General features: G+C 48.3%; 1 protein-coding gene across 1 annotated transcript in view; it reads right to left on the reverse strand.

The window, feature by feature from the left end:
* Positions 1–17,401, reverse strand: part of Efr (ER GDP-fucose transporter) — a 336,193-nt gene that overhangs the window by 178,077 nt on the left and 140,715 nt on the right. The gene's annotated exons all lie outside the window — the stretch shown is intronic.

Here is a 17,401-nt window from a genome sequence, read left to right on the forward strand (position 1 = left end):
GTCCGATAGCGCTTCTGTGATGCCTCACGCGTCTTCACGCTGAAGCGGTGAGGGTTACATCTAGCTCGCCGCTTCTTCGGGCAGCCTGTTGTGGCTAGCTCCAGCTCTGCCGATAGAAGGCACCACCAGACGCCTTCGCTTTGGACTTTGCGATATCCAGGACCGGAACGACAAGTAAAAACAGCGAACTGTCACAAATAACGCCGTTGTGTAAACCAGGACGTATGTAGTTACCATGAGGCCGATTATCCAGGCGTGGTCCCCAAGCGCTTGCATCGACACTGCGGGCATTGAGTAGTAGCAGGACAGCACTCCCCACAGCCCCATAATCGTGAAGAACATCAGGCTTCCAAACGCAGCCCACTGTGTCCTCTTCCCGCTTTGCAGAAACCAGTGGTAGAAGATGACAACTGAGCTGTACTGAACGGCTGTGGTCGGGAAGCGGCGGTTGCAGAGCTCGCAGTCGTCGCTGTGGCGGGTGTTCAACCAGCGTTCCAGACAGGACACGTGCACAAGGCCCATGCTGCCCGAGCACTTGCACATCGACAGCAGCGGCTCTTGTCCTTCTTCGCAGTGACAGATTCGACAGATGGGTGCGCTCATTGCTGTCACGTCTTGGATCCCGACGGCAGCTTGTGGCGGCCTGCTGGTCGTCGTGGGATGTTGTCCTGGTGCAGACACTTCTGGGTTGAGTGGCGGAAGTGAAGCGTCCTGAGTTGCCACGACGCCTGTCTCTGGAGGGTTCTCGATGCTCGAAGTAGCGGAAAGTAGATGGCCGTAAGGCGTATAAAAAGATGAAGGTTCAGCTTCCGAGGACGATTGATTGGGAGTTGTCTTGTGCTCTAGATAAGAACAAGGCAATGGCGATTGCCAAAACTTACAACTCTGCTCCCTCAGGAACACTGCAATATCGTCTTCGGCATCGGGAATGCTCCGTCGGCGCAGCGAACAACTTGACTGCGTTTGAAGGCGGTGTGGATGTGACATGTGGCCATTTGGCTCTTGGGGTGCATCCTGCATGAGTGTCTCCGAATGACCGTTGGGCACAGCGGCCTGAAGCAGTGCTTGTTCCCGCGAAAGAGGCATGAGCGTGGCTATGCGACGAATACTTCACAGTGAAGACTAAGCCTGCGCACACACGAGCTTTTTCTTTCCTCCAGCCGGCAACAGCATCAACGGCAATGAGTCGTCACAGCTCCTGACGAATGTGGCTTTCGCACGAGCAAGCATGGCATCGCTTTGATTCGCAGAATGACGAGTCGTAATCGGCTTGCAGATCAGTTAATTCGCAACAAGCGCTGCTCGTGATGAAGCGCTACTTTAGTGGGCCCGGTAACATGCGTACACGAAGCGACGGAAAGAATAGCCAATTGATACTATCAGAGATGGCTAGAAGAAATTTTCCGGCTCCCTAAATCGACGCCCACCGTCGAGAGATATGCGAACTTTCGATGTTTATTTTTGCTTGCAGTCAGCGAAAAAAGAACTCACTCTGCTGTTCCAACTCGGTGCGCACATGCCGTAATAACAAGCGCACGCAGTCAAAAATGAATTCTGCGGACACGAATTGTACTCACGATGGCGGGTAACAGTTGTGCGGCTGTCTTTTAAGCATGTATTGTGCTGCCAGCATAGACCTACAGTTCGAGTACAACTGGGCAATGTGCGCTGTTCGGCGTTTAAAAACATGATGTATTGGGATACATATGGCCGGAGTACCTTTTCCTGCCGCAAAAGGTACAGTCTTCGCCAAAAGTAACCGAGCAGCCGAGCGAAGGCGCTGCCATCTTCGGTGCTCAAGACTAGAGTGATATTTCACAAGTCATGTCTAGGTGGTTTGAGCCACCGCCCGATTTAAAGGGATCTGCCTTATTATCCATCCTGGCCGCTGCTCTTGGGCTGTGAGTGTAAAGAGGCTTACTCAAGCCTGCGCCGTCGCTGAGTATGAGAGCGCTCTGAATGCTTACTTCTTACCATCCAAGGAAGGAGGGCGAGAGCGCGGACTTAAGTCATCCAGTTGCCATATAATTCATCCTATTCGAAAATTTGAAAAAAAAGAACTGCGAAAGTTTGCTTAGAGTCCGGACTTCAGAAAATCATGTGCATGATTTGCAAGATAGTTTTGGAAATCAATTGGCTAGGCTTGAGGCCGCCGGTTTCCGTGTGTCGGTTGTTGTCGCGGTTGCAGAAGCGCCCTCGAAGATGTTCAAGCCTAGAAATCGCAAGGAGGCAATAAGCCCTCCGCTGGCTAAAGTAAGGCCTGAAATGATGCCCTACGTGCAAAAACTCTCCCATGGCCTCAAAAAGGTGGCAAACTGGCACAGTTGTTCTTTTCAGCCCCTCAGAAGCTTGGCCACATGGCCCGACACCGCATCACAAGTGAAAACAAACAACGTGGGTGCAAAAATAGGCACAGGAACTGCTTTGCAGAATGCGCCACAAGCGTTGTGTACGAAATCCTTTGACGTGTGGCAGGTCTTACATCGGACAGACAGGGTGTTGCTTCATCGACCGGCTCAGGGAGCACCCAAGAGACCTAAGCAATAGGGAAGGTGCCCACGCAGCACAAGTAATTGGCCCAACATTGGAGACGTATTGGCAAAGGCCGGCCCTACAAAGGACCAGGATGGGACCATCCTGTTGCAATACTGGCCGATGACCTGTGCTGCTTGGGTGCTAACTTTGTCGAGCACTGCGCTACTTGCAAGGATTGTACACCGATGTTTTCTGGAGTGAAAATTCAGAGCAGAAGCAAATTAAAAACAACCCGTGAAACGATAAAAGCATATTATATTCAGAGAGCTGGGTCAGAATATCTTAGGGATACTTCTATCAGTTTTTTGCATAACACTTAAAAGGCGTTCCTTTCACTTTTCGTGATAAAGGCGTGATGTGCTTCTTTTGTCCTCTTTTCTACTTGCACAGTGTGCACCTGCGCTGGTTTTAGTGTATTTAAGCTGTGTGTGTCGCTAAATAAATAGTTGTCAGTCAGGGGGGTGTTCATCTTTATTCTCTTCCTTCTTTTATTTGGTCGCGTGCTGTTGCGCTGAAAAACTATGAGCTGAAATCAGCACGGATGTACACTGACTACTCGGAATGAAAGTAGCTCTGATGCTCCTATCACAATGAAATTGCCGAAAAAACCACAAAAAAGGCAAGACTTCACACAGACAACAAACTAAATCCAGAGTGGCTTGAAAAGTGGTGTTCCTCGCTTTGAACGCTGGAACAATGTACTTTTAGAAGCACGGCACATTTAGCTCCTCGCCGTTCTTCTTGACACCTTTTTCTTACCGTTATCACAAACTACACTCTTCACAAGATTTAATGAACAAAAAAATGTCATTTAGGTCTGCTCTAAACGAGAGCACTCAGATATAGGAAGAAAACACAAATATGTTTTTTTTTCGTGACGGTTTTTGCCACCGTTTTCATGCACTAGCAGCCCACAGGATGGTCAGCTGACCAAAAAGCTACATCTTTATACTTTGCGATTCTTGTTCCAGCTTAGTCTCTAATCGTAATACAACACGATGAGAAAGCGAGTATACGTGGCTAACATTGCTCACAAGCATGGAGAAGTTTTCCCAAGTACAACTAAAAAATTTGCCAATGGCACAGCGGGTTTATTTTAACGCAACAACATACAGCGTCACTGTTTCGTCAGAAAAGTAAAAGGGCTGAGGAAGTGTAGCCGAAGGGCAGGATCGTTCAGCTCACTGAGTAACAGCGCTTTCGATAGACAGGTGCCCGATAACGCTCCTGTGATGCCTTCCGCGTCTTCAGGCTGAAGCAGTGGGGGTTGCTTATCGCAGCTGGTACCTGAAACAACGTCTGGAGGCTACGTGGAGCTCGTCGTTCTTCGGGCGTCCGGTTTGTGCTAGCTCCAGTTCCGCTGATAGAAGGCGCCACCAGACGCCTTCGCATCGGATTTTACGACTGCCAGAACCGGAACGACGAATGAAAAAAAGCGAGCTCTCCGATACCAAATCGCAGTGTAAACCACGACGAAAAACGTTATCATTACGCCGATCATCCAGGTGTATATCCCAAGTGCTTGCATCGAGACTTTGCGCCTTGAGTAGTAGCAGGACAGCACTGCCCACAGCGCCAAAAGGGTGAAGACCACCAGGTCTACAAACACAGCCCACTGCATCCTCCTCCCGTTTTGCAGGAACCAGTGGTGGAAGAGGACAACTGAGCTGTACTGAACGGCTGTGGTCGGGAAGCGGTGGTTGCAGAGCTCGCAGTCGTCGCTGTCGCGGGTGTTCAACCAGCGTTCCAGACAGGACGCATGCACAAGACCCATGCTGCCCGAGAACTTGCACATTGACAGCTGCAGCTCTTCTTCTTCTTCATCGTGACAGATTCGACAGATGGGTGCGCTCATTGCTGTCACGTCTTGGATCCCGACGGGAACTTGTGGCGGCCTGTCGGTCCTCGTGTGATTCTGTTCTGGTGCAGACACTTCTGGGTTGAGTGGCGGAAGAGAAGCGTCCTGAGTTACCACGACGCCTGTCTCTGCAGGCTCCTCGATGCTCGAAGTAGCGGAAAGTAGGCGGCTGTAAGGCGTACGTAAAAATGAAGGTTCGACGTCCGAGGACGATTGATTGGGAGTTGTCTGGTGCTCTGGATAAGAACAAGCCGATGGCGATTGCCGAAACTTGTGGCTCTGCTCCCTCAGGAATACTGCAATGTTGTCTTCGGTATCGGGAATGCTCCGTGGCCACAGCGAACAACTTGGCTGCGTTTGAAGGCAGTGTGGATGCGAGCTGTGGCCATTCGGTTCTTTGGGTGCATCCTGCATGAGGGTCTCAGATTGACCGTCGGACACAAATACCCGACGCACTGCTTTTTCCCGCGAAAGTGGCAAGAGTGTGGCTTTGCGACGAACACTTCACAGTGAAGACTAAGCCTGCGCACACAAGAGCTTTTTCTTTCCTCCAGGCGGCAACAGCATCAACGGCGATGAGTCGTCACAGCTCCTGACGAATATTGTTTTGACAGGAGAGAGCACGGCATCGCGTTTATTCGCAGAGTAACGAGTCATAATCGGCTCGCAGATGAGTTGATTCGCAAAAAGCGCTGCCCGTGATTAAGCGCTACTTTATCGGGCCCGGTAGCACACGTACTCGAACCGACGGAAAGAATAGCCAATTGATACTATCAGAGATCTGATATGCCTAGAAGTAATTTTTCGGTCCCAAAAGCGACGCTCGCCGTCCGGAGATATGCGAAATTTTGCTTTTTATTTTTGCTTGCAGTCAGCCAAATAAAAAAAGTTACTCTGCTGTATCAACCCCGTGCGCGCATGCAGCAATAACAAGCGCACGTACTGAAAAGGGAATTCTGCGGACACGAACTGTACTCACGATGGCGGATAACAGTTGTGGGGCTGTCTTTTCAGCGCATGTATTGCGCTGTCAGCATAGATCTACATTTAGTGTACAACTGGGCAATCTTTGCTGCTCGCCGTTAAGAACGTGATGTATTGAGAAGCATGTGTTCGGCGTAAGTTAGCTGCCACAAAATGTACAGTCTTTGCCAAAAGTAACTGAGCAGCCGGGCTGGAAGCTGAGCCACGGTGCTGCTATCTTCAGCTCTGCTCGTTGCTCCCCGGCTGCAAGAGTAAACTCGCTGACGTAACACTGCGCCCTCGCTGAGTATGACAGCACTTCAAATGCGCGAAATTGTTCCCCGCGTATATTATCTGCTTACTTCATATCATCGAAGGTAGGAGGGCATGAACGCGGTCTTACCTCATCCAGTTTGCACTCGCTGCCGGGAAGCAGCAGTCAGGATTGATGGATGTATACGGCTGAACCCTTTAAATCGGTCGGTGGCTCAAGCCACCTAGCCATGACTTATGAAATTTTACTCTTCTCTTGTTTTTAGCCACCAATCAGATAACCTTCCCTTGGTTACTTCTACCCGCTTAAAATCTACTTTCCCTTCACTATCCTTAAATCCCAATGCCTTGGATAAATCGGCCCCGCTGCTCTCCACTGTAGGGTGAATCCCTTTACAGAAAAGTATCAAGTGTTCAGGCGTTTCCTCCTCCTCTCCGCACGCAACGCACAACATGTCTATCTCATGGTACCTGGCTCCATATATCTTAGTCCGCAAAACTCCCGTCCTGGCCTCAAACAACAAGGAGCTTCCCCTACAATTATCATAGATATTTTCTTTGGCAATTTCCTGCTTAAAAATTATGTATGTTCCCAGTGCTGACTTGGTCAGCATCCCTGTTTTCCACAGAGCTCTCTCTGTTCCTTTAACCTTTTTCTTAACTGATAATTGCTGATTTCCCCCCCTACTGCTGTTCAGATATTTGCCTGTCAAATTTCTAGTTCGCTTTCTCCATTTCGTATCCACATTCCTTATATGCAGCGTCGGGGACTGCAGCGCCACCTCTCAGCTGAGAGCCCGCTCTCAATGCCGTCGCGGCTGCTCGGTTACTTTTAGCAAAGACGGTGCGTCGGCTAAGAAAGGGTTTATTAATGCAACTGTTACTGCAATAATGGGAAGAGGAGCCTTTTGCGTTATGACAGTTCAGTAGAGGGTGATCAAAGATGACATTTTATGGCATTGTGAAAGGCTGGCTTATCACTTTAGTGCTGATAATGCGTATCAGTCTGCACCGCAGGAAGATTTCGTGAATTCAGGTTGCCATCATTCCTGTAAAAGAGCGTGGTGAAGAAAACAGCTCCGATAATTTTATAGCAGTCATATTCCTGATCTTAAAGCCGTCAAGTGCAACTTTTAAAAAACGACTTAGCTACGTTGTGGTGCTTATTTGCGAGGACTCACGATCAGGCTGGAAGTGGCGGGATTGTTTAATCTTGTTTAAGATCACAGAAGATTTTTGACTCGGGTTTAATGTAACCTATTTTTTGTGCAGATTGCGGGAAATTCAAACACTCTCAGTGGCGGGATGATGATGATGATGATGGGAGAAAGCATATGAAAAAAGATTAGGCACATTTTCTAACATTACAAACGCGAGTCAAGGCCTGTGTCGCTTAAATAGCCCGAGAGCGTCTTCAACTGTAAGCTGAATGAAAATAGAACGAAACACACATGGCTCTAAATGAAATGCACTAATTTTTACAGCACCCGCTCAGAAAATAAAGGCTCGGGCATAACTGGTTTATATAATTGGTAGGGGTAAAACTATTGCTCAGTGTCATATGCCAAGTCTGCGGAAGGAGAACACGGCTTTACACGTGGCCTATGCATAGTGCAAGACGCAATCCGAGACGATAGGCGCCCAAAGAAGTGCTTCCGACGGCCCCGCTAAGCACCACTCTCGCATTTCAAGCTCACTGACTTGTCTGTGGCTCCGGCCCAAGTGGCGAATGTGCAGGACGTGCGCTTGATAACTATACGCTTGGCTACTTCAGAACAGATTTGATAATCACAAAGTGAACAAGGAAGGGAAAAAGTCAGTGTACTTGCCAACATTTAGACAAAAGGACTATTCTTGGTCACGAAACCTGTCACGTTGTCCCAGCCAACTAAAACTTCTTTACAGAACTTTTGTTCGTCCAAAACTGGGATATGCAGGGTTTGTCTGGAACCCATGCGTCTTTTCAGTCATGACTGAAATAAAAAGTGTGTAGAATCATGCATTTCGCTTTAAATCGTCTATCATCGCAATTCTGGCGTGAGTGCCACGAAAGCCTCCCTGTCTTTGCGTCTTTTATCGGAACGTAGAAATGTATTTCGGCTATGTTTATTTCAGAAGAGTTTTTTTTTTCACTAGAATCAACAACAAAAACAGAGTTATAACTCGGCCATGCTGTGCTTCATTCCACACTGATCACTGTCACAAGGTCGGAGTTCTCAGAGTTCTGGCGTGGCTGGTCGGTCGATTGCAAGGCGGTTCGTCAGCAGCTCCCTTAACTTCAGTGCCACGATTGACGCCCCTAGCAATGATGTTTGCTCAGTACGTGATGGTCACCTAGCAATTTTTTTCCTTATATGGAATGGAGGGACAAGGTTATGTTGTGTTCCGACTCTAAATTAGCCCCAACTCGCCTCATACTGACTTTATCTATTTTTATCCTTCTTTGGTAAACGCGCCCGAAAAACCATGGGAATTTGCATCGTTATAACGCATCATCCCGGGGGCATTGCACAAATATCCACAGGACCCCATACCACCCCCCCCCCCCCCACACACACACACATTTTTCGGTATTTTTCCCATTGTTAAGCCAATGCTGATTTAGCTGCTGTCGCAAAATTTTGCGTAAGAAAATGCGCGCCGGGGTGAAAGAATAAGTTATTCATACCGGGGCTTTTAAACAGCGCGGCATTGTGCCTATCCGGAGACGAATATTGATGGAGGACTTTGTTTGGCGATTAGTACATTCTTTAATGGATGAACTCAGGACGGATGTCTACGAACTGCTCTGAACGAAAGTACCTCCGCTGTGCCTATAACATTGAAAATGGTAAAAAAGAATCAAAAGTTCGCGCACACAACAAACTAGATCCAGCCTGGCCTGGAACGTCACGTTCCTCGCTTTGAATGTAGAATGGCTAAATTTTTAGAAGCTCGGCACATCTAGCTTTTCGCCGTTCTTCTTGAGTCCTTTTCTTATTGTTATAGCTGACTACACACTGCACAAGATTTAATAAAGAGAGAAAAAATGTTACTTAGGTTTCCTGCGAACACCGGGAAGGCGGAAAGTAAGATAAGGAATGAATGCTATCTTTGCTGCTGTGCTGCTTAGCTTTTCAGCTACACACCCAAATATATGATGAAGACACAGAAATAGTTTTTCGCCTTAAGGCTCTTTGCCACCGCTTCTATGCACTAGCGGAGTTACACCTTTATGCTTTCCGGTTCTCGCTCCGGCTTAGCTTCTGGTTGTACAATCGCAAAGTGATAGAGAATACCTGGCGGTTCGAAAGCATGAACTTTTCGCAAGTACGACTAATAAGTGTGTCAATGGCAAGGCACGTTTAATTTCACGGAACAACATACAGCGTCACCGTTTCGTCAGAAAGGTAAGAAGGCTAAAGAAGCGCAGCCGAAGTAGCAGATCGCCCGGCTCACAGAAAGCGCTTGCAAAAGTGCTTGCCGATGACGCTCCTATGAGGGGGCTCGTCGGTTCCTCGGGGGTCCTGTTGTGGCTGGCTCAAGCTCTGCCGGTAGAAGGCGGCACCAGACGCCTTAGCATCGGATTTTCCAACTGCCAGGACCGGAACGACGAATAAAAAGAGCGAACTCTCAGAAACGAATCGTGTGCGCATGTCAGGAGAAAACCCACCATCGGGAGGCAGACAAGCCAGGCGTACTTGTGACGATCTGGCTGCGTGAGTACGGATACTGTGATGTAGACAACGGACACTGTCGCTAGCCCCCAGAAGGTGAAGAACACCAGAGTTTTACACAGAGCCGTCTGCGATCTCCTCCCGCCTTGGATGAACCAGTGGTAAAAGAGGACAAATGTGTTGTAGTGAACGGCTGTGGTCGGGAAGCGGTGGTGGCAGAGCTCGCAGTCGACGCTGTCGCGGGTGTTCAACCAGCGTTCCAGACAGGACACATGCACAAGGGCCATGCTGCCCGAGCACTTGCACATGGACAGCAGCGGCTCTTGTCCTTCTTCGTCGTGACAGATTCGACAGATGGGTGCACTCATTGATCTCGAGTCTTGGATCCAGGCGAGAACTTGTGGCGACCTGTTGGTCCTCGTGGGATTCTGTTCTGGTGCAGACACTTCTGGGCTGAGTGGCGGAAGTGAAGCGTCCTTTGTATGTACGACGCCTGTCTCTGCAGGGTTCCCGATGCTCGAGGTAGTAGAGCCTAGGCTGCCGTCAGTCATACGTGAAGATGAAGGTTGAACGTTCAAGAACGATTGATTGGGAGTTGTATGGTGCTCTGGAAGAGGACCGGCCGATGGCGACTGCCAGAACTTACAGCTCTGCTCCCCAAGGAACACTGCATTTCCGTTCTCGATTTCTGGAATGCTCCGTCGTCGCAGGGAGCGAGTTGGCTGCGTTTGAACGCCCTGTAGATGCGAGCTGTGGCCATTCGGCACTTGGGGCGCATCCTGCATGAGGGCCCCCGAATGACCGTTGGGCAGAGCGGCCCGACGCGTTGCTTCTTCCCGCGAAAGAGGCATGAGTGTGGCTGCGCGATGAACACTTCACAGTGAAGACGAAGTCTGCGCACACGAGGCTTTGTACTTTCCTCCAGGGGGTCACGTGATCAGCGGCAATGAGTCTTCACAGCTACTGACGAATGTTGCTTTGACACGAGCCAGCATGGCGTCGCGTTGATTCGCTGAATAACGAGTCGCAATCGGCTCGCATATCACTTGATTCGCCGCAAAAGCTGCTCGTGATGTATCGATACTTTACAGCGCCCAATAGTAGGCACGAGCTAAACAACGGAAAGATTAGCCAGTTGATACTATATCAGAGATGAGCTGGAAGAATTTTTCTGGCTTCCTAAAGCAACGCCGGCCGTCGACAGAGATATCAAATATGGCTGCTTTTTTATTCTTGTTTGCAGTCATCCTGAAAGAAAAATGTTTCGCTTTTTCAACTTCATGCGCACTTAGCGCAATGACATGCACACTTCCTGAAAGTGAATGTTTCGAGCATGAACTGCACACGCGGGTAACAGTTGCGTGGCTGTCGTTTAGCACATGTATGGTGCCATAAGCATAGCAGTAAATTTATCTACAACGTGGCAACGTGTTCGGTTCGCCGTTAAGAACACTGTGTATGGTGAGGTATATAGCCGTCGTGCGTTTAGATGACGCGAAAGATGCGTTTGTGCATAACGGAATAACTGTGGGAACGATCTGGTACTGTTACTGCAATTATGAAAACACGAGTCTTTTCTGTTACGGCAGTTTCTTAACAGGGTGATTAAGGATTACATTTTTAGAGCATTGTGGAACGGGGGTTTATCACTTTAGTGCTGATAAAGCGCAGGGTGCAGCGTAGGAAGTGCTCGTGATTTCAGGTGCTTTGATCATTCGTGCAGAACAGTGTGGTGAACAAAACTCTGATAATTTTATCCCAGTCATATTTTTGATTCTAAAACCATCAAGCGCAACATTTAGAATAGACTTAGCTGCGTTGTCTTCTTTGGGAGTTCTCACGATCAAAATGAGAGCTAGCGCACGCGAAACAGGCAGAGCATGGCGGTATTGTTGGATCTCGTTTAAGATATCACAAGATTTTCGACAGAGGTTTAATGTCAGTTGCTCTTTATGCACAAATGTTTCGACAAGTGTTATTTTGTAGAAAATTCAAACACACTCAGTGGGAGCTGAAGTGGTTATTGAAAATGGTAGCAGCAAAATGTTTCTATTGTTTCGTCTCAACAACATGCATCTGAGAGCCCTTTTATGACTTCCTTGACGGAGTGGGTTATGGTTGGCTTTTGCGATTAATTCAGGAATATTTTGTGTGCGGAAAGGGGTTGCCCAGAACGAAAGGGCGGAAAATTAGGGAATGAAACTGGAGTAGACGGGAGCTCCTCGTTTGCCTTGAAATGCCTCTTTCGAGGAGGATCTGAGTTGAGTACGAAAAAAAGGCTCACGTGTATCAGTTGGAAAGTGAAACTGCCTTAGTATGAAATGATGAAAGGTTAATTGAACTCGAAGCGAAATGAAACGATAAGGAAATATACGTGAATGAATTGAATGCACTAATTTTTATGGCACACACGCAAAAAATAAAACGTTTAGGCATAATTGGATTCTGAAAACTAGACAGTTTGATAGATTTGCCTGTCTGGTTGAGTTGGAAGGACGAAGCATCATAAACAAGGCAGAACAGCACCTAGTGACGGCACGGATACATGAGTGCCGTAGCGTGATTAGGAATAAAGAATTCGATGCCTTCTTCGCCCGCCAACAACTCAAGCACAAGATGCCCAAGCTAGTGACGTCAATCAAGGCATTTGCCAAAGGAACCGCATCATCAGAAGCCGACAAACACCGCACTAGGCAGACAGAGAAGTTGTTGAAGCTTCAACGCCGGCACGAAAAATCCCCACCGGACCATTCTGACCTAGTCGCCAACTTCTCCTCCAGAAAGCTCGCAACCGCCGAAATGTCAATATTTGCCAAGGGACACAAATTCAACCTCCAGGTCAATACACCCCAACTTTCAGTAATCTTATTTGCGCTTGAAGTCGGCATCCGGCAACTGAAACCTCGTGTACAAGAAGAGGTCAGGCTCACAACAATAGGTGTACTTATTTCAATGCAAGCACACCAAAAAGAATGAAACCTACCACCTGATGAAAGGCAAGCCCTGCAAGAACTCAAGACAGACACCAACATAGTGATCCTCCCAGCGGACAAGGGCAACACAACAGTCGTTCTGGACAGACGGGACTACGAAGAGAAAATATCCACCTTACTCAACAGTCAAGAGTATGCAAAATTGAAGGACCCCACAACCACTACCCAAGCAAGGCTAAACAAAACATTGAAAGAAGTATTCGAAAAACACCCCACCTTCCGAAACCTCTACCTTCCGTTATTGAGCACCAACGGATCGGCTCCAGCATTCTACGGCCTGCCCAAAGTCCACAAACCGGGAATCCCTTTGCGCCAGATTATGGAGTTCCGGTGTTCCCCTCTTCGCTCGTTGTCAGAATACCTTCACAAACTCATATCCCCAATCGCAGGAAAAACAGCGACCCATATCCGTCATTCCAGTCACTTCATCGAACTGGTGTCGCAAGCCACCCTCGAGGCCGACGAATTCCTTGTCTCCTTCGACATGGTGTCCCTTTTCACAAAAATCCCCGTGAAGCTTGCGGTGACCGCTATCCGAGACGCCCTACAACGCGACGACACACTCACCAGCGCACGAACCTCGCTGAGTGTAAATGAGGTGTGCCGCCTCCTGGAGCTGTGCCCCTATCAAACACATACTTCTCTTCAAACGGGGAATTTTAGCGAATGTGAAAGGAACGCCAATGGGAGCCTCGATCTCTGTCGTCATGGCCAATTTAACCATGGAACACAACGAGCAACGAGCCCTCTACTCATTCCACCCGAAACCAAAGATTTTCCTCAGGTATGTCGACGACCGCTTCGCCGTCATCAAAAGATGTGAGATTCAAAATTTCTTTTCTCATTTAAACTCCGTAGAACCTGACATTAAATTTACGCTAGAGGTGGAACAAGAAAACTCCCTGACCTTCAATTCTCTATATACCGCAAATCAACTCACTCAAGCCGGTACCTCCACTTCTCTTCGAACCACCCGAGAGTCCATAAAGCATCAGTGCTGAATACTTTGTTCAGGAGAGTTGAGACACACTGCAGCACAGAACTTCACAGAAAAAAAGAACAACGCACGATATTCAATGAACTCATCATGGACGGCTACCTAAAAGGCTTTGTTCAAAAAACCATTCGACGTCAAAAACACAACATTCGAAATGAAATCAACGCACAAAGACCAACGCCACCACCAAAATACGTCACTTTACCTTATGTCGGATGTGTCAGCGAAACCATCGCCCGAATCCTGAAAAAAGGGGTCTCCAGGTTGCGCACAAGCCCACGAACACTGTTGCGCTTTGCCTACCTGTTCCCAAAGACCGGCCGCGGACGGAAAGAGCCCAAGGCATTGTCTACAAAATTCCTTGCGCCGACTGCGACGCAAGCTACATCGGCGAAACCAAAAATTTCAAAGAAAGAATTCGGCAATATAAAAACGACGTCCGCAACTTCGCAAGAGAGCGCATTCCAGTAGCCGAACATTCCGAGGACTCCGACTATATAATCATCTTCGAAGAAACCCACATGCTCGGAACTGAAAGAAATTGCCTCAAAAGCCTCCTTCTGGAATCCTGGCACATAAAACCACCTCGAACAACATCAACCGCAGCAAAGAAAACCTGCCCCTATTATATGCCCATGGACTTCGCTCTTCAACTCAAGGGAAAAAGAGTCGCCATTGACCGCCTCCCCACCGTGCGACAACGTGACTAACAGCCTTAACACCCATTCCTCCCCCTCCTCCACGCCTTTCGCATCACAGCTGTCGTTCCTTTGACCCCCTCCTCCTGTCCATACTTAAAAGACGCTAGCTACTGCCCTCAGTCACCCCTGATGAACGAGCCGGGTCGGCTTGAAACGTTGGGTTAAAACTAAAGCTTTTGGTTGGAGATGTGCAGTTTATTATAATTGTATTTCATACGTGTTTGGAGTAAAACAATTATTCAGCGAGCCTGATACGCCACGCCTGCGTTAGGAGAGTACGCCTATAGCCGTCGACTACGCATAGAGCCAGACGCACTCCGGGCCGAAAGGCGGCCTCCGAAGCGCTGTGGCGGGCTCGCTCAGCTCTCGTCTCGCGTTTCAAGCTCGCGGACTTGGCTACGCCTCCGGCACAAGTGGTGAATGTGGAAGACGTGGCGGCAGCCAGGAACGATTGGGAAGCGGGGCAAATGCGTATTAGGCTCCAGCGTACGCTTGATACCTTTGAAGAAACTCTGAAACTTTGTCCTGGGGCTCTAAAACTTCTTTATGAAACTTTGGCTCGACCAATACTGTAATACGCACTGTCTGTCTGGGACCCAGGCGTCGTTTTCGTCATCATTGAGCTGGAAACTGCGCTGAATCTCGCTTGTCACTTTATATAGTCTAATTATCATGTAACTTCGAGCGTGACTGCCATGAAAGCCTCCCTGTCTTTGCCTCTAATAACGGAACGCAGAAAAGTGTTTCGGCTATGTATGTTTATTTGAAAAGATTTTTTCACTACAATCTACATCTCAGCAAGAAACTTCTACCCCGACCATCCTATACTTCACCGCACACTGGTCACCGTCACATGGTCGGAATTCCATCATGTTGCGCTAAATGTTGTCGCGACTGTTTGATTACCAGCACTTCTAACAGTCGGAATCGTCTTATTCGTGCTGTTGCTGAAATTATGAATGTCGGTGCCTTTGGCGCAGCTGTCGGTAAGGTTTATTGCTCCAATCTTTAAGGATGTATTTTTGCTGCCGTTTTTTTTCTTTTTAACACATTACTCCTTCCTTGGGTTGCTGCTGATTCCGTACTTTGATGATCTTATTGCGCATGCACTCGTGAATATTTAATGTATATTGCCCATTTAGTTTTGAGTTATCTTTTACCTGTTTTATGTTTTATACTGCTTCAGTTCACCCAATCCTCTCTGTAATGTCCTTGGGGCCAAAGAATAAATAAATAAATAAATAAATAAATAAATAAATAAATAAATAAATAAATAAATAAATAACCGACTTCGGCAAATGTTAACATAGACGCCTTATCTCGTTGTGCGATCGCCTTAATCTAAGCATTCCCGTTTTATTAGGCAGCGCTTGTTCGGAACATAGTGACATTCTCGGAGACGTTATTGACTGCAGGCACAACTCCTCACCCCCCCCCCCCCCATCCTCTCCGTCTTTAGCTAGCTATGAAATTCAAGCGGGAGAATAAGGAGGCATTAGATGCATCTAGAGCCGGAACCTCAGATGCATCGGGGTGCGTGTGCTATATCTCGGTGTTTCTATAAGCAGGCGGGTGTATGGTGCATAAACTTAGCATGCTGACTCTAGAGGGGAAACTAAACGCGTTCAGCCTATGTATTCAAGAGCTCAACGAATGAGAGCGAAGGTTATTGAACTTGTGTGTGCGCGTGTCTTGCAAAAAAAAAAAAACTGGCAGTGGCTTAACTTGGCTAACCCTCGAATTCAGCGAAAAGCAAGCCCGCTTGTTAAGCGTCTGAGGCTCGTCCATGTCAGCTCCGCTACACGCTCGCGACAGCCGTTCTATATATACCCACACGATAACGCGGCTATGACGTGGTATCATATGGTATTACGACACCTCAACGGGTGTCATTACGTGGCTTCACTACACTCCCTCGGATGTTCTTAAGGTGAATGGTGAACCCAAAGGACACCAAATGTAGAAGGTCAAAGATGAGAGGTCAACTAAAGGTCATGGGTCAAGAGTGCGACACCACAATCGTACCACATATGGTCATAAGCGGCTAACTTGGTTGGGCTGAAGGTCGTCCAAGGTCATCCTCCAACCCACGCGACGACTGCGTTACGTAGCGTAGTGAAGCTTTTCGCTTCAATACGCTCTCCAGCTTCGCGGCTTGTAAACAATTGAAGCGTTGTGTATGGAAGATCTGAGGCGCTATGTAGCTCTTACTGAAGGCGCGTACCCACTGTAACGTTCTCGGCTGATATTTTCTTTCCACCCTGTAGGGATGTGATAGTATATATTTGAGTATTCTCCACGCCGAATAGTCTCTACACAGCAGCGCGACCGTTTATGAGTCGGGCGCATGAGGCTGAACAGCGTCAAACCGTCTCAGAATGTCGCTGTTTGGTGTACGGGACAAGGCCGCTATCCAAGGAGACACCGACTGCAGTGACTACCTGAACAATGCATCTTTCTTAATATATAGCTTACTCTGCGTGCGTGCACTATGTTGACAGTCGAGACACTCCGACAAGAATGAGGCGTCTTTTGTATTCTCTTCCGAACGAAAGAAGGGGGTCTTTTTTAATCAGAGGAAGACGAGCTCCCAATGTGATTGTTTATTCCCTACGGTGCTGGCCATTCGCGTTTACTCGCATACGTTTTAAAAATTAGCAGTGGCTGAGCTCGGCTATGCCAGAATATACGTAGCGTGATCTACGTTGAGCCGCTGAGCATCAATTGCCGCTGAGCAGCAATTTCGCTCTCCTTCTCCATGGCTATACACACTGGCAAACCACCAGGCGGTCGAAATTCCCGGATCCCTTCACTACGGCGTCTCTCATAGCCTGAGTCACTCTGGGACGTTAAACCCATATAAACCTTGAAAGCTTGAAACACTTGCAAACGCCCCGCTATATGTATACCCCCACTGATATCTCTGCGCATGCGCTCAAATTGAGAGGCGCTATCAAGCGGCTCCGGCGCAGCGTCAGACTTGGCTACTGCGCAATGGAGGCGCACAGATGGGTACGCGCCGGCGCCAGTGCGTCTGCAGCAGCTATGACTAGCGAGGCGCGCGCGGCGGTGGCGGCTCCGGCGCGCCAGCTGTGTGCCGTGCGAAGTTACTGCTCCTCGCGCATGCGTAGCACGGCTCTCCAGGAACCGCGCGAAACTGCTCAACCTCGGCCAGTGTAGCTCACGCTACAATACAAACCCTTCAAGAAAAATTACGCTGCGAATCTTTTTACTGTTCGTTCATGGTCAAATCTGGCAACACCTCGCTTTATCATTTTGTTTGTGACGCGAGATACGACCAGACTCAGCTCGAATCATCGCAGCCATGTGCAACTGCTTCCACATTGTTCCAGATTGCAGTAGTTGCTTTGACGCCTTATCGCGATGGTTTCTTGCCAGCTTTACATTAGCATGCTTGACAGCGG

Source organism: Amblyomma americanum, chromosome 7, assembly GCF_052857255.1.
Source record: "Amblyomma americanum isolate KBUSLIRL-KWMA chromosome 7, ASM5285725v1, whole genome shotgun sequence".
NCBI classification, from domain to species: Eukaryota; Metazoa; Arthropoda; class Arachnida; order Ixodida; family Ixodidae; genus Amblyomma; species Amblyomma americanum.